Below are 23,170 nucleotides of genomic sequence, written 5' to 3'. Positions count from 1 at the left end.
AGAACTTCTTCAAACAAAGGTTTTGGGGAGTTGATTTGAGACTTCAGAAAATGTTCAGGACTCTGTTTTGCCTTCACTTCCAAGTAGCCATGGCGGCTAGAGACATCACCACCCTGTGTCTCCATTGTCTCAAGCTGGGATCAAAGCTGGCAGAGAAAAATATTTTTGCCATCATCGCAGTTTATCCTACAGCTTTTTAGCATGAACATAATTAATTTGTGTCTTTTAACTGAATCCTGGAGGTACTTTTCTCTCTCCCACCACCAGTGATGTTCCACAGGAACAGGTATGGCCATGAACAAAATAAACTTGTGGAGTCTATCAGTCTAGTGTGTTCATCAGGCTCCTCCTGTTTTTCTTCCATTATCCCACATAATTTTCTGTTCACCTGTTGCCATTTTAACTTTTTGGGTAATTCCACAGGTAGTATTTACTTGGTTTATGTAAGGACGTCAAAACATGAAGACTGTCTAAAATACTGCATTTGCTTAAAAAACCAACCTGCAAAAAAGAAAAAAAAGTCCAACGGAAATGTTCTTTATCTTCATCCTGTGGGGAACTGAGAAACACTACCGATGTTGCCAAAGCTATTTTAAGCTTCGAGAACACAATACATTTGAAAGTTTAATTGCTTGCTGAATAACGTAAGCTGTCAAAATAAATACTCAAGGTCTTGCATAAGGGAGAACATTAAAAAATAAAAAAAAAAAAAGATGAAGCGGAAACGTGAAGTCAATGAGAAGTGGAATCACACTTTACCCCAGTGTTAGCAACACCTTTATTTTTACAGTCAGTAACTGCTGCAACAAAGAGGCAGCAAAGGGTTCAGGACTAATACTCGTTATTTTCTAAAGTATTTAGAAATCCGCTGGCTTGCTCCCATAAATTTAACTGCTCCGTGATAACCTCCCTTTCCCAAAGGTGATGGGTATTCAGGCTGCCTTTTCTTCTGGCTAACCAGAAGGAACGGTTAAGCTCCATTATGCAGATGATAAAAGCTCTCACCCTGCAGCACGCAAAAGGAAAAGCAACTGGAGGGGTGGTCCATGGCATTCAAATGGACAGGAGACTTTGGGCCACAGAGCTTGCCAAAAAGGCAGCTTGGAAAGAAACCAATGACTGGTATAGCGGTTTGTTTTATTTTTTTCTCATTTTATTGCACTTGAACAGGTCTTTGTGCACGTTCTTTCTAAAGAAGCAGAATTGCATCAGTGGCATGCCAGCTCTTAAAAGAATTTCTTTTCAGTAGGCAGAATGAGGAAAACCTCTCCCTGTCCCTACAAAAATCCAGGGAAACACACACATTGCAGGGTTTTGTGGGTTTGGCTGGTCATTCTAATTTAGGCTGAGGTTGGTGAAGGAGCAAAGTTGGCAAGGATTGAGGTTCTCAGCTAATACCTTGTTTCCCTGAAAAGAATACAGGGTCTTATACGATTTTTGCTCTAAAAGATGCTTACTTTTTGCATGTATAGCTACCTGGCCACTATTTAAATTGACATGTTTATTAATTGTAACTAGGGCTTATTTTTGGAGTAGGGCTTATATTTCGAGCATCCTCAAAAATCTTGAAAAATCATGCTAGGGCTGATTTTCAGGGTAGGTCTTATTTTCAGGGAAACAGGGTAGGAAGGTGAGCGCAGAGACATTTAGCAAGAAACACAGAATAGCTAAAGAGTTTTCACCCCTGTCATTCTGCAGATTTTAATACCTAAAGTTTTGAGTGACATTAATTAAGACTCTTAAATTCCTTTAATTAAGCTGTATGTGTGGATTGGGCTGGTGGTCCGTAAGAATAATAATAGCACTTTTTAACAGCGTGTTGTGCTGTTTTCTCATGGCCCGCTGCTGCCAACAGCAGACACTTCCACTTAGCTCATTAGTAGCAGGAATGACACTCGCATGTGAAGGGGACAAAGTGCCATATGTTCTCTGCCTGCTGCAGGTAAAGACGTGCCACCGAGGTGTCAAGTCCCTGACACTGTTGGTGGCAGAAAGTGAGTTCTATGAAGCAGAAGGCTCGTGGAGGATGCTCAGGCACTCACGCACCCGGGAAGAGTCATTTCAGGGCCATGAGGATATTTGGCCCTTATGGTGCATTATCCATCAGCAGTTGGCTTGTTCAACAAGCATAGTGTCCCACAGTGTTGCTCTCACATTCAGGGAGAATTATCTCTTAACTCAATTTTGTGGTACTTGTTCCTAAGTATAATTACAAGGAAGTAATTTGCAAGTAATTATATTGTTCAGGTTGAAACTTAGGAAAGATATTGGGTTGGTTTTGTTGGTTGATTGTGGGCTCTTTCTTAAATTTTTTTGCTTGTTTTGTTTGCATTTTTTATTTTAATTATTTTTATTTTTATATTTTTGCTTCTGTGTGTTTTCTTTTGTTTTTATCCAAATGAATTGAGGGTTTTCTCTTTCAAAGAGCAGTTGGGAAGGTTTGCACTGACTGTTTCTTTCAATACGGGCAGGTATGTGACTTTGTGTACGCTGAAGCCAGCCAGCAAAAGGGCTTCCTCTGCATTTCTGTTCCTCTCCTAGTATCTTATTTTTCCCTCTTTAAGTCCTGCTGGGAGGTCCAAATGAACATCACTGATGGAGAGCACTATGAAGCTGGGTGAAGGTCTTATCAGGGGTCCATCTGGTTCTATATAGACCACATGATTGGCATTGCTATCATATATTGCCTAGTTGTCCATGTTTATAGAATTATAGAATCACGGAATAGTTTGGGTTGGAAGGGACCTTCAAAGCTCATCCAGTGCCACCCCTGCCATGAGCAGGGACATCTTTACCAGTTCAGGTTCCTCAGAGCCCCATCCAGCCTGGCCTGGGATGTCTCCAGGGATGGTTCATCCACCACCTCTCTGTGCAACCTGGGCCAGGCTCCTACCACCCTCAGTGTAAAGAATTTCTTCCTCATCTTCAGCCTGAATCTCGCCTCTTTTAGTTTAAAACTGTCACCCCTTGGTCCTATTGCAACAGGCCCTGCTAAAAATTCTGTCCCCGTCTTTCTTACAGGCCCCCTTTAAGTATGGAAAGGCCACAATAAGGTCTCCCTGGAAGCTTCTTCAGGCTGAACAAGCCCAGCTCTCTCAGCCTGACCTATTGGGATCTGGCTGGCATATACTGTGTCTCCTCCAGCTTATACACCCTGCTTCCCTTTTCATGGTGGAAGGGACTCAACGAGAACGAGAACGAAAACTGCCCAGATCTCACTGTGAAGAATGAAGAATTAAATGCTCAATTGTTACCTAAAAATAACATCTGTATTTCCCAAATCTCTGTGCCTTTTCTTACCCCAATGGGTGTTGGTATCTTTTCCCAAGTAACAAGTGATAGAATGAGAGGAAACGGCCTCAGGTTGCACCAGGGGAGGTTTAGATTGGATATTAGGAAAAAATTCTTCTCAGCAAGGGTTGTCAGGCATTGGAACAGGCTGCCCAGGGCAGTGGTGGAGTCACCGCCCCGGTGTTTAAAAGACATGTAGATGAGGTTCTTAGGGACATGGTTTAGTCACAGTGTTGGGTTAATGGTTGGACTTTTTGATCTTGAGGGTCTTTTCCAACCAAAATGATACCAAGATGAGTTTTTCTCCATTGTCTACTGAGTTGGAAAGTTGGGGTAAGGACAGCGACAGCTCCTTGCAAAGTTAACGGGAATCAAAACTGAACAGTTCTCATGGGTTTTCTCTGTGTTTGCTATCAGGCCTGATCCTAATAAGTGGTCTGACTATTCGGCACTAAATGCCTGTGAAAATATTTCCACAAAAATTCAGAGCTGGCACAAATGTCAGTGAAGCTACTGAGGAGGCTGAAGGAGCTGGACATGGTGTCAGGCTGAGCCCTTTCTGGCAGCATTTTTCTATAGTGCCAAACAAAAAGTTATTGCTGAAAAAAAGTGGTATGAAATGGTATAAAACAGGGATACAAGTTGCAAAACAGTGACCTTAAGTGGGTCAGGAAACTCGTCAGAAATTCCCAGGGATGGCACTCACATGTGTACGAATGTTTAAATAGTGATTTTGGAACAGAAAGATGTTTGTTTTTTGTTTATTTTGTTTTGGTTTGTTTTTTTCTCTAATTAAGGAGTTGCGCACTGGAACACAGTAGAATATTTTCAGTGTTCACTATTTTAAAGTATTGTGGCAAAACTAAAAAAAATAATCAGAAGGAAACACAATAAATAATTGAGAGCTAGGAAAAAAAAAATGGTGTTTCTCAGTGAGCCTTGTAGCACAATCTGTTTAGTTTATCAGAAATGGAACTGAGAAGTGACTTGATTACAGAGTACAAGCACCTTAAAGGGGGAAAAATAGTGGCATCTAAAAAGCTCTTAAATCTAACAGGAAGAGGAGTGATAAGAAAAGTTGATAAGAAGTCGACACCAGAAAAAATAAAATTAAAAACTGCAATTAAAAACTAGTCTTGAGTGTGCTCAACCAGGGAAACTAGCCACAAAGGCTTTGACGTGTAACATTTACCTTCACTTGTGAAATGGAAGAGAGATTTAGCAGGTATGTGAAAAGCTTTCAAACTGCTTTTTTCCAATGAGATGCTCACAGAATAAAAGAGAATTCTCCAACCTTGCAAAGATGGGCAGATGCTGGAGGTGAGAAGGTCTCTCTCCCACCAAGAAGGATTCACACGTTTCAGAGGTGTTTTCACTGAGCTGGTCACACATGAACGCTCTTTAGTTAACCAAGAGAAACAGACACTTCCATGACATATTGGTGCCTATATTTGATTGGATTATTTCCATTTCGTGGCTGTATCCAAGAATGTTCGGTCCTTTATCTTATCCTTGCCCTTTGTTTTTTAACTTACAAAATTAATCCAACACTGTATTGCCAGGAAGAATATAATTTAGTATTATTTACATAGCGTGGATTAGATAATGATTTGCACTAGTGGTCTGAACTGGAAGCCCATCTCTCACCTCTTGCTTTTCGTGACCCATCAGATCACCAGCTGAGGTTTCTCACCTGGATTGAACTAAACTGGATGATGTAAAATGTCTCTTTACATTTCTGCTAAGCCACAAATTTTCTGCAGTGCCTCTTTGAATCTTCCTTTTTAATAACTGCAAGGTGGGTCGTGGGAAGCTATAATTACAAGATAAAACACAAATTGCAGGAGGTTAAAGGACAGGCCATATGCAGAGAATACCTGGAAACAAGTAAGAAAAATTGTAAGGCCAGAAAAGCATATACAGGAGAACCCTGTCCCCTTTTGTTCTCAGACATCTTGGATTATAAATAGAAGATAATGGAATGCAGCATCCTGCAGGAACCGTGAATAATTAGATGGCTGATGTACAAGAGCAAGTGGAGGTCACACAGATAAACTAAAATAATACCTGAATTTATTGGGGAAAAAAAAAAAAACTTGGAAATTACTTTGGCCGGCTTCTTGTTTTAATGGTAGGAAAATAAAATATATAAATCCTGAAAACCAAAAGCCCAATTCGAGACACCAGTGCAAATCGAGAGTAATTCCATTAAAGCTAATGGAATTACGTCAGTGTAAGACCGGAGGTAAGTTCAGACCCAATTACATCTTGGTCTTGAAATGAGATTTCAATATTGTTTGCTACTATTTGTATTGCAGCGAGAGCCCAAATGAGCGCATCATTTTGCTCTACTGGGTGATGCTTCCAAGAATCTCCAGTCCCAATAGACAAGGTCCACAAAATAGGAGAAAATAAGCAGAAATTGGTTCTGTGTATAATAGAATGGGGAACTGAGGCAGAGTAAAAGCCCAAATTATAATATAGAAGCATTCTGGTTCTTTAATGTATTTTTAAAAGTAGTATTTTGAAAGGAAATACAAATGCCTTGCTCTCTGTGGGAACAATGTGCACCTGGCCAGTGATATCAGTGTGGAGGAAAGCTTGTCATTGGAGTTAATTATGAAATAGTAAACAAAATATAGTGTAGAAAGAGGCATCTGTTGTGAAACAGTTGGATGTGTGGCTGGGAGGTAGAAGGTTTTGGTGACCTGAGTTTTTTGATCTTTGTATAAATAAATGATCAGCAGAAAATGCAGGGTGTCAAAACATCTCGATTTTAAGGTTATTTCCTCATGCTGCTGAAAAATCTTTTTGTTCCTCTAATCAACGTCTGAAGGAACACTTATATCAGCCCGTACAATCACAGTGTTAAATTTCATCTTGTCCTACAGGCAAGGAAGAATTATTTTCTTTAACACAAGAAATTGATTTTACTGAATAGGGACATGGAAAAAGCCAACATCTATGAAAATGGATTTGTTATGGTCAGTGTTTCTCCTGAACCCACATTTTAATTACTTTTTAATTATTATTTCTTAACATCTGCATGTTTTCAGAGGAACACTGAGATGTTCTGGGTTTTTAACAATGAACTGAAATACCTTGAATTTCCCCCAACCATCCCATCTGCAAACAGATTTTTCTCAAGAGTCCACAACAGCTGTTACTGAGCTATTGGTCTCTCCTTAAAAGAGAGTGTTGCCTAAACTCTAGTAAACTTTTTGTAATCTCTAATTTACTGACCTGGACAATACCAGGGTAGTTGGGAAATAGTGAATGCGTCGTTTTGACTTCAAAGAAGATTTCAGTCTGATTGAATGATAAAATTATTTGTTGAATAATAAGATTATTCCCTTAGAACTGTGTGACTGTTTCTTGATGGCTAATTCCCCACTATAATACATTGCAATAGCAACTCTTACAGCTTGGACTAAAGCCTAATAGTGAGGAATAGTAGGTGTAGCTGAACAGATGATAATTTGGCCAAGTCTCAGTTTGCCATGCCAGGTAATGGAGCTGGAAACATGAGCCAAGGGAAGCTGAAGACATTAGGCTTTTAATATTAAAAAAGGAGCTGATAAATTACTGGATTGTCTGTTTTAAAGACTGATTCTATTTTTGTCCATAAGAGAGAGAGAGTAGGTGATTTGACTGGTAGATTAATTGATTTTTTTTTCTTTTCAAGTAATTTCACTTGCTGTTTTTCAACCACTTTACATTTGGAGAGCTACTGCACTAAAACGGAGAGTGTTAAAAAGGCCGCCATCAAGGAATCACACAGAATCACAGAATTTACTGGGTTGGAAAAGCCCTCAGAGATCATCAAGTCCAACCCTTGGTCCAACTCCAGTCCATTGACTAGATCATGGCACTAAGTGCCATGTCCAATCTCAGTTTAAAAACCTCCAGGGACGGTGAGTCCAGCACCTCCCTGGGCAGCCATTCCAATGCCTGACCACTCTCTCTGCAAAGACTTGCTTTCTAATAGCCAGCCTAAATTTCCCCTGGCAGAGTTGAAGCCCATGCCCCCTTGTTCTATTGCTAACTGGAGGGGGTGGCAGAAGGGAAGAGGAATATTTCTGCAATGTTTTTTTCTCTCCATTAAGAAAAAGAAGTCTCTAAAATGATGTGACTGGTTGAGAAGTTGAGATTGAAATCTCCTTCCCCATCAGGTTTCCTGCTACACATCCAGACATTTGGCAAGTTGATTTTGTAACATTGCTCAAAAGCTGCTGCTGTGGATTGCTGTTTTTGTTTTTCTGTTCTCAAGGATACAGCCTCAAAGACCTTTCTTTGTAGTTATCTCTGACATCTTTCAACCTCCAAAATGATAAAAATAATGCACACATCCAAAGTGTCATTACTTTAATACATTAATATAAGAGATTGATATGGAGTAATCAAACCAATACATCTGATTCAGCAAGTTCCTTTTATGGAACTTTTAAGGCAGGTAAGATCCCTCACTGATAGAAAATTTTATGTTCTGTAAGAGAGAGTAAAAGAGTCCCTTTCTTTAGGTCTGTCTCTTTGGAGAAGGCTCCAAGAAGACCCTATTGTGAACCTTTCTAAACTTAAAAGGGACCTGTAAGAAAAATGGGGACAAACTTTTGAGCAGGGCCTGTTGTGAGAGGACAAGGGGTGATGGTTTTAAACTAAAAGAGAGGAGATTCAGGCTAGACGTGAAAAAGAAATTTTTGAACTGAGGGTGGTGAAACCCTGGCCCAGGTTGCCCAGAGAGGTGGTGGATGCCCCATCCCTGGAGACATCCCAGGCCAGGCTGGACGGGGCTCTGAGCAACCTGATCTGGGTGAAGATATCCCTGCTCATGGCAGGGGTTAGACAAGATGAGCTTTGGAGGTCCCTTCTAACCCACACTATTCCCTGATTCTATGATCCTATGGTTGGGGAATGTGTTTTAGAACTAAAAATTAGATCCTGCTAGTGCAACAGAGATGTGGTGTCAGAGAGGAACATCCCACCATCATACAGTGAGATGGCACTTCTTGCATGAGATTCCTTTGAGCTGTTGGATGAGTGCTCTCTTCAACAGCCACCAAAAATGTGTCCTCATTGCTGGAGAGAAGAGGAAGAGGAAATATGACACCATGCTGTACCGTGTTGGCAGATGTACGCGAAGCAGGTGTTAAGGACCCATCTGGGTAACAAGTAGGAGCACAGATTATGAGGCACATCTACAACAGAAAATTATGTCTCACCAAGGGTGTAAAATTTGCCAAAATCTTGCTGAACTGAAATTGAGGTTCAGGACCACCATGGGCCACCTTTAGTACAGGACTGTAAGGAGGGCATAAAGACTTCGGTCTGGTAATCACATTTGGTTTAACAAAGCAGAACACCATGGTGTGATGCAGTAACTTAGAGGAGCCTACAACTGCAAAACATCCAGCTAATCTTAGGCTAATGGAATGAAATATATGAGCAGGATATTTCTATTTGGCAAGTGCAGCTAAGAATATCACCAATTCTCTTAGCTGTTCCATGTAGCAATGACTTAATTTATTTTTCCTTTTTTTTTTTTTTTTTGTTATTTATATGGGAAATCAGATATGCAGGAAGCAGTGATTTCATTTATTTATTTATGTGTTTGTTTATTTATTTATTAGTTTAGTATTTGCTTAGGGCTTTCTAGACATCTTGGTAAACTCTGTTGACTGACCAGAGATAGCCCTCAGAGCCTGGAAGTTCCTCTGGGACAGATATGTTTGGGAAAATGGTGATAACTTCTGGGGAAAGCATCAATCCAGTGGAGTGAGCAGAGCTTATCGAGTTGCAAGATAGTGGTGACTAGAATGGTCTTCTAGATGTCATCTGGTACAAGCTCCTGCTCAAGAGCAAGGCCAACTCAGCAGTCTTCTGGGGACCTCTTTGTGTGACATAGATCTCTTTTAAGGAAAATTATGGGGTTCATTAATATCTTATAACTTACTCATGCTGACTTTGTGCATTCAGCTGGCTTATCTTCACATCTACTCAATAATTTTTGGATAAGGGGAAGAGATCCAGGAATACAGAAGACACGGTACAACTGGTGGGTTTGCATCAGCAGAACTGGTTTTGGAGATTCTCTGTGCAGGAACCCAACTTTAAGAGCAGGAGATCCACCTGTATCCATTGAGCAAGTATTTCTAAAACTGTGGAAGGAACAGACTCTAAGTTCCTACAGACCTTTTAGGAAATAGTCACATTCTATATTTTGGTAACTACAGTGATGCACTCCTGGATGATGGGTGACTAGATGGCTGGTTTAGATGTCACACATGTCAGTAGTTATGAATCTGGATCTCATCTAGTATTTGTATATTATACAACTTGACAGAGTGCTGAAAAAAGACCCAAGAACTGGTTTGGAATATCTACCTGATTTAATGTCAGTGAAAGTATTAACACTGGATGGTAATGAGTCCCGTTTGGGATAACACCAAAACTACCTGGAATTCAGGTTATTAATTTCCAGCAAGGGACTTAATGAATATGGCAGTACTATCTGATAGCCTGTCCAGGATTAAAGGTACAAGGACCAGGAGACATGTTTGTTTTCAGCAAAAGAGAGTCTGCTTCCTAATTTAATGGGTTAACCTCGACGTTGAGTTTCAATAGTTTTATTTGAACAACTATGAGCTTATTAACTCAGATCACTCAAGAGGAGGCTGAGGGGAGACCTTCTCAGTCTCTACAACTACCCAAAAGGAGGTTGTAGCATGGAGGGTGTTGGTCTCTTCTCCTGAGTAGCGAGGGATAGGATAAGAGGAAATGACCTCAAGTTGCACCAGGGGAGGTTTAGATTGGCTATGAGAAAAAAACTTCATGGAAAGGGTTGTCGGGCATTGGAACAGGCTGCCCAGGAAAGTGGTGGAGTCACCATCCCTGGAGATGTTTAAAAGGCATTTAGACTAGGTTCTTAGGGACATGGTTTAATAGTAGAGTTAGCTTAGGTTATGGTTGGACTTGATCCTGAGGGTTTCTCCCAACCTAAATGATTCTATGATTCTAAAAGCAACCCAGGAGTTTGGAGTTGGCATATGCCTTCTGGTGCTACCACAGCACACACCACTTGATAGATTTGAGTTCACTGGCAAACAAGTAGGAGGGAAAGATCTCTTACTGCTCCTTGTGACCCAAGCCATCATAATTTATGCAAGAGCTCATGTCCTTGAAATTCTTCAGATTTTCATTGTACTTTGGAAGTCAGTTTTCAGCTGAGCAAACTTTTCTGTCCATTTGGGAAAGGGAAAAAAAATATAGATATATTTAAGATCTGTCCCCTTAGGTTCTTGCATTTCAGTCTGACCCTATTTTGATGTAAGATCTTTTGATTTTAAAAGGAAAGGTCAATCACATGCTTCGGTAACACTCCTGTGGTGCATTCATTTAAGTAACTTGTCAGCGGGATCCACGTGCACAACCTTTTGGCAGCTACTGCATAAAGCTCACATACTTACAATTTTTTATGAAAGTATGTTTTTAAGAACGAAGACTGCAACGAAACATGTTAGCACTGATTTGCCTGCTTTTACAGTGCTCTGAGTGTGACTTTTTCTGTTTTATTTTCTTTTTTTGTCCCTACCTGCAGAAATGCAGTGTGTTTTTCACAACATGATCGCAAATATATAATTTCCTGGCTTAGTTACATTTACAATAGCTTGCATTGTAGCAAGGCAAGAGAGAATCAGTCCCTAGAATATTTAATTCTGCACATAAGCCTCGATGCAGGGAGAGGAGAAATATAGATCTTTCATCAGGTAATTTTCTTCTTTCATGTACCTACATTGGACTCTTAACAGAGGTTCTTAAGCCGAATCCATTTTTCCCCTAGAGAACAAATTTGCTATCAGCAGCAGACGTTTCTGATAATGGGTTTCACATTCGGATGGATTGGGACAATTGGATATTTCTGTTGTCCCTCACTGTAAACAGAGAGTTTCTATATCTGAAGTTCAGTTTATGCTCGGTCCGTTGCCTTCTGCCAGCAGAAAAAAAGATTGTCTTGCCTTACCCAGATAGTCTGACCTGGCCCAGAGAGGTGGTGGATGCCCCATCCCTGGAGACATCCCAGGCCAGGCTGGACGGGACTCTGAGCAACGTGAGCTGGTGAAGATGTCCCTGCTCATGGCAGGGGTTGGAATAGATGACCTTTGAAGGTCCCTTCCAACCTAAACCATTCTAGAATTCTATGAAACAACCCTCAGAACCTGTTGATTTATAACAAACTTCCTCAGATTGTTCATTTAGTTTGTTTATCACAGAATCACAGAATGTTAAGGAATTGGAAGGGACCTCAGAAGATCATCTAGTCCAGTTCCCCTGCTGGAGCAGGAACACCCAGATGAGGTTACACAGGAAGGTGTCCAGGCAGGTCTTGAATGTCTCCAGAGCAGGAGACTCCACAACCTCCATGGGCAGCCTGTTTCAGTGTTCTGTTGCCCTCACTGAGAAGAAGTTTCTTCGCAAATTTAAGTGGAACTTCTTGTGTTCCAGTTTGAACCCATTACCCCTTGTCCTACTGTTGGTTGTCACTGAGAAGAGCCTGACTCCATCCTTGTAACACTCACCCTTTATATATTTGTAAACCATTAATGTGGTCATCCCTCAGTCTCCTCTTCTCCAAGCTCCAGAGCCCCAGCTCCCTCAGCCTTTCCTCACACAGGAGATGCTCCACTCCCTTCAGCATCTTTGTTGCCCTGCGCTGGACTCTCTCCAGCAGTTCCCTGTCCTTCTGGAACTGAGGGGCCCAGGACTGGACACAATATTCCAGGTATGGTCTCACCTCTGTTATTATATATTTGTGCCCTATTCTTATTAAGGAAGTATCTCTATGAAGTCTAATTTTTTGGATCACCAGCAGTGCATTTTAATTGTTGCTCTCCCTCTGGAGGTGCTCGCCCTTCTGGCCACAGCCTAAGATGTTTTTTTCATGGATTGTGGATGGTGATTTGCACAATTCCTTTAATACAAATGCCTTCTGGGTGCTAGTGCAAAATTTATCACCCCACAAAATGGGGTCTTCATTCACATGGCCGCTCTTGCGGGTGTTTTATTGGCCAATAAAGCGCCTTGTGTTTTTGTAATCTAACTGCTTGGCTGCTTTATGATCTGATATTGGCTGGAGGGTGGTGGGGGAAAGTGACTTGTAGTATGTCGGGAATTACGCATTATTGTCACCTGAGAGTCTGAAGGGTCTTTAAATTGATGAAATGTGGGGTTGATGAGCAGAGAAGCTTCACCAGCAACATTAGTTTTAAGATTTTGTCTCTTTTTTTGGAAACTTAATCATTCTGAAAAAGAGACGGAGACGTCTTTCTGCCTGCTAAATTAAAGTGTTGCTAGAAAGGCTACGCAAAGCAGAGTGAAACATAAGCTGAATGGAAAGGACAGTGAAGGAGATGAAAAGAAAAGTATTTAGAGATCAAGAACTCTATATTCTGAGTCCATTGAACTCTGTGTAGGATAAATATCTTAATTTCTCTTGCACTTCACAGCTTGCCCTTATGTTCAGAGAGTTGCAGAGATGTCAGATTTAAAGAGGCATATGAAGTATATGGGATAGAGCAATAGGTGGTAAGTAGGCTGCTGAGATCCATTTCTCTTTCCAGCACAATTGCTTTTCGTCATCTCCGTGCTTTTTGAGAACGAAGTGCAACATGGAAAAAAATAGAGTCTTGACGAAAAAATCCTGCTCTCAAGGAAACATATTTTTAAAGCTGTTTTCTGCGATATATTATTTTCACTTTTTTCTTTTCTCCTCTTTTTTGCTTAAAAAAAAAAAATAAATAAAGGAAAAAATAAATCTTGGCATAAGTGGCTCAGGGGAGTGTGTTTAGAAAGTGCCAGCACTGTTACCAACTTCAACCTTTACACTTCGTTTTGTGCTTTAAAACATCTCTTTCCCCCAGCTGACTTCCCTACCTGTGTACCACTGTTCTCCAAAATCCCTTCTAGAAGAGGAAGAGGAGGAGGAGAGAGAGAAAACAAAACCCGCTTGTGCAGCACTGAGTTCTGGGTGTGCTCTTGCTAGGGAGTGAATGGAGCTGGTCACAAAGGTAAAACATAACCAATATCAGCTGAAATGCCATTATTTAGAGCAGAGGTTCCCAACCCGTGGTTTGTGAAGCCCGCAGGTGTAGTATCCAGTGGGAGCGACTGCCTTGGAAAGGAGCTGCAAACATGACATTTTGGTGTCTGAAGCAGGAGCAGTTTGGTCCCCAGTATCATTGGACCAGAGAGCCTGAGAGCTCTGGATGTGGCCTGGTTTGGGCATCCCATATCAGGGAAGATGGAATCAGAGGACCAGAGTCAGGAGACGTGGTATATTGTTCTTGGGTGCTGGAGACATGCAGGTGTAGGGTGTTAGTGACCATAGAGGTACCTACATGTATCTCTCCAGTTTAAGAGGGACAAGGAATTACTGGAGGTAGTCCAGCAGCGGGCTATGAAGATGATTAGGGGTCTGGAGCATCTTTCTTATGAGTAGAGACTGAGAGAGCTGGGTCTGTTCAACCTGGAGAAGAGAAGCTGAGAGGGGATCTCATCAATGTTTATAAATATTTCAAAGGCAGATGTCAAGTAGATGGACCAGACTCCTTTCACTGATGCCCAACGATAGGATGAGGGGCAACGGGCATAGATTGAAACAGGCTGCCCAGAGAGGTTGTGGAGTTTCCTTCTCTGGAGACATTCAAACCCATCTGGACACATTCCTGTGTGATCTGCTCTGGTGAACCTGCTTTAGCAGGTGGGTTGGAATAGATAATCTCCAGAGGTACCTTCCAACCACAACCATTCTCTGAATTTGTATGTAAGTGTATGGAGATGTAATGGGGCAAGAGATCATATCGTAGTTCGGGGGATGTGGTTGGTGTCATGTTTTGGGAATATATGGGTTTGCAATGGGACACAGGAGTTTATGGAGGTGGATCACAGAATCACAGATTGTTGGGGTTGGAAGGGACCTCTACACATCTACACATCTGCTCTGTGCCCTTCTCTGAACTTGCTCCAGCACCTCAAGGTCTTTCTTGTTACGAGGGGCCCAAAACCGACCCCAGGATTTGAGGTTTGGCCTCACTATTGCCTGGTCCTGCTGGCTATGCTATTCCTGATACAAGCCAGGATGCTCTTGGCCTTCTTGGCCACCTGGACACACCACCAGCTCACATTTATGGTTACATTTCCTTCATTTGTTGTCTGGGATGGTGTGTGGGGGTCAGTGTAACTTCACCAGATATGTTGTATTTGCCAACTTTCTTTGTTCCAAACCCCACAACATTTGATTCCTGCAGTGACTGAACACAAATCTTCATGTTTTTGCACTGCTACGATGCTTCCTGGGAGTTTGTCTGATGATTCTTAAAGCCAAGCTTCTTGGAGATGATAAACCACCTGTTTTTGCTCTTTAGACTACAGAAGAATTGCTTGGTCGTTGCCTTTGTTTTTAGGTTTCTTGCTAGTCAAAGGGTGGACATTTTTCATCCATTTATAAGACAGCCTGTTTGCTGCACATGGACAATTTCAGTGGTACAATCACTGCTAATGCCTTTTCTTTCTCACTTAAATCCTGATGGAGGAACTGGGTTTAGGCACATTGCTTAATTTAAGTGTACACATAGGAGCATTTGCACTTTAATACCCCTAACTAGAAATACACAAATAATAACGGCAAGCTGAAAGGCGTCTCATGCTCTTGGTTTGCCTTTGATTTTTTGCTCACTTCACAAAATAACAAAACACTTTGCAGTTGTTTGAGTGAAAAGGATTCATTTTTCAATTAAAATTGCCTGGGTTTTAAGCAACATTGCCTTTTTTTTTTTTTTTAGTGAAACATATTCTGGAGTGAAAATGCCTACCTCTCAGAAATTTGTGTGATATATTCCCTTTTTACATATGTTTGTTCTGTATTTTCTTGCCACCAAACAACTTGGTGGCAAGAAAACACATGAAACAGTAAAAGCAACTTTCAAAATCACAATAAAGCCTTGGAAGATCTACATCTCTGTTCACCAGAAGTTTTTCTGCTCGAAGGTGCAAAGTGCTGGCTCTTTTATTAATGATGATTTTGTTCCTCAAGGAGAGCTGAAGTAATCGATCACTCATTCATATCACCAAAGTGCCCTTCATCTTTTCTTTTCACAGTGCCGTACCGAGTATTAACCCACGTTAAATGCTAAAACCAAGAGACAGAGTGCGGAAAGGATAAAAGGCTGAATTAATCTTCAGTGCAATTTATCTCCTGTCCATTTATCCTCATCTTTCCTACATATACATGTGTGTGTAGGACATGTTCTTGCACACTTGTGCACCCACATTCATTCATCCAGTCTGTCCAAATTGCTTCATCGGTTAAAATTGGTGCATAATAAGTGGGGTGTATTGCTATATTGTTGATAATGTGACAGCATGTGATCTTATTTAAATAAAAAATTACACCAAGCAATGAAAGAAAAGCTGACATAGTGTGAAGTGGTGCTCTTAATAACACCCATGACCCTTAAACTGTAGAGGATGCTTACTAGACATGGGGATGTAACCGCTGGGATTAACGTTAATATGCAATAGATAAGACTGCCATGTCCTGCAGTGACATGCAGAGCCTGTGCGCATCCCTGGCTGAGCCCCACAGTAAGTTCTTGCTGGAAAATTCCTAAATAGGAAGACACAAGCTTCTTTTGTTTCTGATGCTACACTGAAATGCAGGAGCAAATGTCTACACGTATATAAATTATGAGAAAACATATTTAAGCAGATATACCAGTTGGCTTTTTTTACCTGCAGGAAGTTCTTGGGATTCAATGTATTGTTTATTGCATTTTGTGTCTGTAGCTTCCAACTTGTATTCTGCAGCAGTCAGGTTATAAGAGGAAGTTTTTGTATATTGGAGCTCCCATACATGGTGTTTCCAAAAAAAAAATAGCTAGAAGTTAGAAACGTAAGGTAATATCCATGTGTCTGTAACTTCCAGGGAAGGGGACAGTTTCTAACACTCTTTTGCTGTATATAAAACACTTTCTATCCAGTGAGACCTGGACAGGCTGGAGAGTTGGCCAGGGAAAAATTTAATGAAATATAACAAGGGCAAGTGTAGAGTCTTGTATCTGGGCAGAACAACCCCAGATTCCAGTGTAAGCTGGGGAACGAGCTGTTGAAGAGCAGCATAGGGGAAAGGGACCTGGGGTTCCTGGGGACAGCAGGATGACCATGAGCCAGCACTGGGCCCTTGTGGCCAGGAAGGCCAATGGTACCTGGGGTGGATTAGAAGGGGGGTGGTCAGTAGGTCAGAGAGGTTCTCCTGCCCCTCTACTCTGCCCTGGTGAGACCACACCTGGAATATTGTGTCCAGTTCTGGGCCCCTGAGTTCCAGAAAGACAGGGAACTGCTGGAGAGAGTCCAGCAAAAGGCAACAAAGATGATGAAGGGAGTGGAGCATCTCCTGTGTGAGGAAAGGCTGAGGGAGCTGGGGCTCTGGAGCTTGGAGAAGAGGAGACTGAGGGGTGACCTCATTACTGTTTATAAATATATAAAGGGTGAGTGTCAGGAGGATGGAGCCAGGCTCTTCTTGGTGACAACCAATGATAGGACAAGGGGCAATGGGTACCAGCTGGAACACAAGAGGTGCCACTTAAATATGAGAAGAAACTACTTCTCAATGAGGGTAACAGAGCCTGTAACAGGCTGCCCAAGGAGGTTATGGACTCTCCTTCTGTGTAGATGTTCAAACCCGCCTGGACACCTTCCTGTGTAACCTCAGCTGGGTGTTCCTGCTCCAGCGGGGGGATTGCACTGGATGAGCTTTTGAGGTCCCTTCCAATGCCTGACATTCTGGGATTCTGTGATTCTGTGTTTGTGGACTAGAATAATTTTGGTTGGAAGAGACTCTCAGGATCATCGAGTCCAACTATAACCTAACTCTAGGACTAAACCATGTCCCTAAGAACCTCATCTAAATGCCTTTCAAACACAGCAACCCTGAGCCTTAGATGGGCATAATGTATCTGAAAACCCTGAAATGACGCCTTTGATCCAAGCTCAGCAAAGAGCTGCAGTAAATTTGTGGAAGAATGGCACTGACAATGATTTTATGCAGGTTGGATGTTGCTTAGTTGCTTTCTGGTGTCGTTACAGGCACCTCTGTCAGTGCTGCTGAGAATTGCTTAAGGGACACGTCCCAGTGACCTTTCTGTGACAGATGTTAAGCTGTGGTCCACACATTAATGCAGAAATACAAAAGGCACAACAGAATTAGAAAGCACAGGCAGAGCAATCAGAAGAGTCACGGTTGATGCCATTTATTTTCAGGCATTAAAAGGCTTATCAGAGCAATGCTGGAAACGCTGGTGGATGTTAAAAGCTCACGGAGGGCAGCTGAGGTCCTTGGGCTGGAAAAGGAGGGATCTTCTTGCTTTTTGCAGAAATGTGCAGGTAGATGATCTGCTTCAGTCCAACCTAAGCTGCAAGAACAGTTAAAAAGACTTAAACAGTTTATTAGCACCTGGAGATAAAAAAAAAAAAAATAAGACCATCACGATCATTAGGCACCAGGGTTCATCAAAATGAAATTATGGCAAATTAAATTAATTTCTGTCTCTGATAAGCTAAGAGGCTTACTGGATAATGAGAGGGAGGGAGGTGTAATACAACTCAGTGCGAGCAAGGCGTTTACAAAGGATCCAAGGGGCTCTTTTATTAGGAAATAAAGTGAAACTTGTAAAATTAAAACTTACTTGGGAATAGTATGGGTAGGAGAAGGCAAAAAATTACTTGAGAGGTGACTAATAGTAGTGACATTGTGAAGCTGCCTCCCATGGGGTCCTGTTTTGAGTGCTCTCTGAGCTGTCAGTAATGACTTGACAGATGGAGTTTAAGGCGATGATGAACTAATCTGTAGGTGATGCGGGGTTAAGAGGGGGTCTTATATACTCTCCTGGAGATGATTGAGTTGAAAAACACAAACATGTATTGCTGGGAGCTGGTCGATGTGTAACTAGCAGCTTGCAGACACTGGTCAAATTTTGTAGGGGAGCAAGAATCCCTATTTTAGTAATAACACCTTCTTAAATTTTTCTTATTTATTTTTAAGAAGCAATGCAAAAAAAAAAAAATAAAAAAAACCCAACCAAAAACATAGCACTGGTGTCAGGTGGATTTGAAATACCTCCCATTCCCTTCCCATACAACTACAGACCAACCCCTGAGCTCCCTAAAGAAAAATAGTGCCACATTTCCTAATACTTTCGAGTGTCAGGCAAATTGGAAATATATTATGCTTTTATTGTAGAATATTGTGTGGCTTGAAACTTGGAAGTACCAGTCAGTTTTTCTCCTGAATTTTACTTTGCTGGATAATTTACATGCATGGAAAGGGGTTTGCTGACTGACCAGAATTAGAGCCCATATTTTCCTCTATGTAAATGATTTTTCAACAGGCACAATCAGGTCCTAAAGGAGAGAGAGAAGGGAAACAAACAAACAAACAAACAAAATAAAGGAGTTGTGAGTTTCAGTACGGAGCCAGAACATGTAGATTTAACCCTTCTATTTTTTTTTTTTCCTTTTTGTGAATGTAATTATACGGTAAATATACTTTAGTGCTTGGTGAAACAACCTTTCCTCCTAGTTCATCTTTCTGCTTTGCTTACATCTATAATAAATATTTATAGATCACAGAATCATCAAATGGTTTGGGTTGGAAGGGACCTTCAAGGGTCATCTATTCCAAATCCCTGCCATAGCAGGAACATCTTCACCCAGTTCAGGTTACCCAGAGCCCCGTCCCGCCTGGCCTGGGATGTCTCCAGGGATGGGGCATCCACCACCTCTCTGGGCAACCTGGGCCAGTGTTTCACCACCCTCATTGTAAAAAATTTTTCCTCATTTCCAGCCTTAATTTCCCTTTTCATTTAAAACCATTACCCCTTGTCCTATCTCAACAGGCCCTGCTAAAAAGTCTGTCCCCATCTTTCTTATTGGTCCCTTTTAAGCACTGAAAGGCTGCAATAAGGTGTTCTCGGAGCTTCTCTTCTCCAGCTGAACACCCCAACTCTCTCAGCCTGTCCTCCCAGCAGAGCTGTTCCAGCTTTGGGTCATTTCTGTGGCGCCTCTGGCAACTCTCCAACAGGTCCATGTGTGTCCTGTGCTGAGGACTCAGAGCTGGACCAGCACTGCAGGGGGGTCTCACCAGAGTGGAGCAGAGGGTCAGAATCACCTCCCTGACCTGCTGCCCACACTCCTTGTGATGCAGCCCAGGATATGATTTGCTTCTGAGCTCCAAGCACACATTGCCGGCTCATGTCCAATCTGTTATCCATCAGTACCAGTACAATCCACCAGATGACTATCTCTCTCCAGGGAGGTGTCACGGTCCCAAGCCTGACAGTGTTCAAGAACAGACTGGACAACGCCCTCAGACACATGGTATGAACTGCGGGGTTGTCCTGTGCAGGGACAGGAGTTGGACTCGATGATCCTTGTGGGTCCCTTCCAACTCAGAACATTCTATGTATTTCTATGTATCCCTGTTTCTGTGAGAGATGCCTGCTGCATTGATCCCTCCATGCATACAAAGCAGAGCCAGCAGCCCTAGAAGACAAGATATGGGGTTGTCTATCACAGTGATTTATAGTAGTCTTATTGCAGCACGAGTTTCCATCCCGTAGATAAGTGTTTCCTAACACAACTGTTGAACACATCCTCCTGAGTCATCTGTTTCTGGAAATAACCTTGGCTCTGCTGTGGGTTCATCCTGGCTGTGTAGGAGACATCCAAAAGTGGTGGATGGACTTCTCTGCAGTGCTTTTGGAGGTGCCTCTCTCCACCGTCCATGAAGGATGTTTGTTGGCTTTGAAATTAACACCTTGGTTAGGTATAGAAACTGGAATAGGAGCCTCAGGGACTAAGTACTCTTGCTACTCCATGTCTACGGCCGATTCAAGAAGTTTTATACACGTGTTTGTAGTTTACTGAGGCCTATCAGCAGCTTCCACAGACATCCATCCTTTCCAAAATCCGCCTTTGTGACAGGGAAGAGATTGAATAAAGTCTTGTGGTCTGAACAATTCCTTTATGAGTGCTCAATGCACTTTTACATATTTATGTTTCCAACAACAATGGAATATATGTAAATGCGGATACTCAACCTATTTCTGCTTAAGCCACAAATCAAGCATCTCAGTGCTTTGCTCTGCATACTCTAATTTTTACCTCTTTTTTGTTCAAGAAAACTGCAGTGAATGGTAAGTATTACAGCTGCTGTGCAAAAGACAAGTGTATGGTTTAAATTATGCTGTGCTACCTGGTGTCGTGGTTGAGACGGACAAACGACATAGACCAAGTTCTTCCAGGATGAAAGTAGTAGATGCCATTTATTGCCACAAGTGCATTTTTATACAGTTTTACCAGTTCATGTGTCTCTTCACTATTGATTACAAGGTACAGCAGTAACATCTCATTGGCTTTTTGGCTATCGTCAATGTTACTCTTTTACACCCTTCTCTCTCACAGGTACATCCTTAGCATCTCCAGATGCCTTTACTCCCATCTTTCTCATGGGTAGGCCTTAATATCTTCAAGGCTAATTTCTGTTTCCATGCCCTCCATCAGGGAATCCAAGGACCCACCATAGTCCCACAACTTGGCTTAACTGTCACCAATTCTACTTGACCACCCAGCTCCTAAATGCATAAAGCTGCTCCATTGCTATGCGGTTGCACCGTGACAAAGGAGATGTGAAATCTAATTCAGTTTAAGCCAGTGCAGTAGAGATATCCTTGATCTGTACCTGAAAAACTCCTTATTACTCTTATATTAGGGATCAGATGAAAGTAAAATAAACCATATCATGTATTATAAATGGAAATGCCATTTTTTTTTCGTGCTGGAACAAGAAAACAAAGCTGGGATTATTGTGAGTGGTGGCAGGCACGGCAAGGCAGAGAGAAGTCTTTCTCTTGTCGGTCTTTGCTGTTGCATTTGGGGTCTGACTGTTTTTTTATTGACTTGGTCATTCATTGAGTGTCTCAAAGAAGCGGCAGAAACCGTCGCTAAGCTCCTTCATTCCGTCCCTGCAGAGAAGGGAAGCAGCCGACGTTGCATCTGCCTCTTCGCTATGCTCGTTTGGAAACTGGGTAAATAAATTAGAGATATGAGCATTCAAAGAACAAACTGTAAGCAGCTGCACGCTGGGGATTACAGATTCGGTGGACCGTACTTCTCCAGTAAAGAAAACAGCAGCCGTAGGAAACTCTTGGGCAGGAGTGTGGCGTCTTTTCTATTATTTAGTGCATTGTCTTTGCAATCTTTGTGCGTACAGAAATGCACAGCGAGAGATGTTTTTCTCCTTAAGAGGTGCCCTTTTTGTTTTTACTCTTAGAGTGCTTATTTTTAGAGTAGCGCGGTAGACAGATAAGTCTTTTACAACGTTTGTATTTTAGGTACTCGGTATCTACATAGTCTGACTATTTAACTTACTATTGTGTGGAGGAGTTTTTCAGAAGCAAATTTTATTCAGCAGAGACACCCTTTTAATTAACTTCCACACTTCCATGGGGAGAGGAATATAAAGAAAGCTAATAATAATAATAATAATAGTGACATATCTTGTTACCATTAAAGTAAAATGCTGCAGGGAGTGGAGTTTCAAGGCCACTTTTTTTTTTTTTTTTTTTTTTTTTTTAATGAAGATCTTAATAACATTTAATGTAAATTAAATATAATCATTGTCTGATTCCTGAGCATATCTCTGAGGTTGAAGAATAAGAAGTTAATTGTGCTGACAGCATAGTGGGAAGTGCCAAAATCAAGCACCAGCATTTTCATTAAAGTGCATTTTGAATTAAGAAGTGGAAGGCAGAACTTTTATTTTTTGTACTCTGACTCCCAGTTATTTTGCAGCAGTTCAATACAAAGCTTGTGTGTGGTGTGGATTAACAACACAGGATATCCTACATAAAATTTCCATTAGAAAGCAAATGGAGGACACATTATTTAGCTTTAGAGATTGGGAAGGATCAAATGCATGAGCCTAACAAACCATTGAGGGGGAAATGCTGGTATGTAAATCCCTGGCTCGTTCTGTGTGCAGATCATTTAATGAGGTCTACAAAATGACTGGATGTCAACTCCAGCGCCTTGCGTTGCGTTAAGAGGAATTAGTTGTGGAAGTCTATGTCTTTAAACTGCTGCTTATGAAATTCATGTACTTGGTGGCAAGATCTACTTGTTTAAAAGATTGGGGATCAGGCTGTGTACTCCTCAAGGTAGGCAACATGACAGGATTCCATTCCCAGCATGGAATACCTGTCTGTGGTGGATATGACCTCTTCCATCTCAAACAGCAGGTGATATAATTAATCAGCTGGTGCAGTGGGTCCTGGGATCATGAATAAATGAAGTACATTTTGATGGATGAATGGAGAAACAGTATCTTAATTTAGCTCAGAATAACTATTTATCAGATCCAGTCTTGTCGTCGTGTGAGATTATTTCTCTTTCCCTTATGGTGCCAAAGGAGTTTGTGCCTTCCTGTGCACTTGTTCAACCTTTAATGTACATCTGAATTACTGTTCCGCAGCTAAGAGATGTTATCTTCATGCTATGTTAAGCTTTCACTTGTATATCTGGTAGGTACAAGACATAAAATTAAGTGTACTTTTACCCTAGACTGCTTTCCCACCTGAGCTATCTGCACAGAGATATTGATTAAGTGGATAAAAACTGAAAAACTTTTCTATGGAGGTGAATATCGCAATTGTGGTACCTATGTCCATCTACCCTGACCAGATGGAAATGAAAGTCAGTGGAGTGGTGGCTGAGAGGTCTCAATTTATTCATAGTCAAGATTGTGTTTGGTGAAGACTGTTTGGTGAAGACT

At 41.6% G+C, this 23,170-nt stretch overlaps 1 protein-coding gene across 41 annotated transcripts in view; it reads left to right on the top strand.

Moving 5' to 3' along the window:
* Nucleotides 1–23,170, top strand: part of TSNARE1 (t-SNARE domain containing 1) — a 540,792-nt gene that overhangs the window by 230,935 nt on the left and 286,687 nt on the right. The window lies entirely within an intron of this gene.

The sequence above is a fragment of the Columba livia genome, chromosome 2 (assembly GCF_036013475.1).
Source record: "Columba livia isolate bColLiv1 breed racing homer chromosome 2, bColLiv1.pat.W.v2, whole genome shotgun sequence".
Classification (NCBI taxonomy): domain Eukaryota; kingdom Metazoa; phylum Chordata; class Aves; order Columbiformes; family Columbidae; genus Columba; species Columba livia.
Note: the sequence above shows the minus strand (reverse complement) of the source record. Positions and strands in the feature narration are given on the sequence as shown.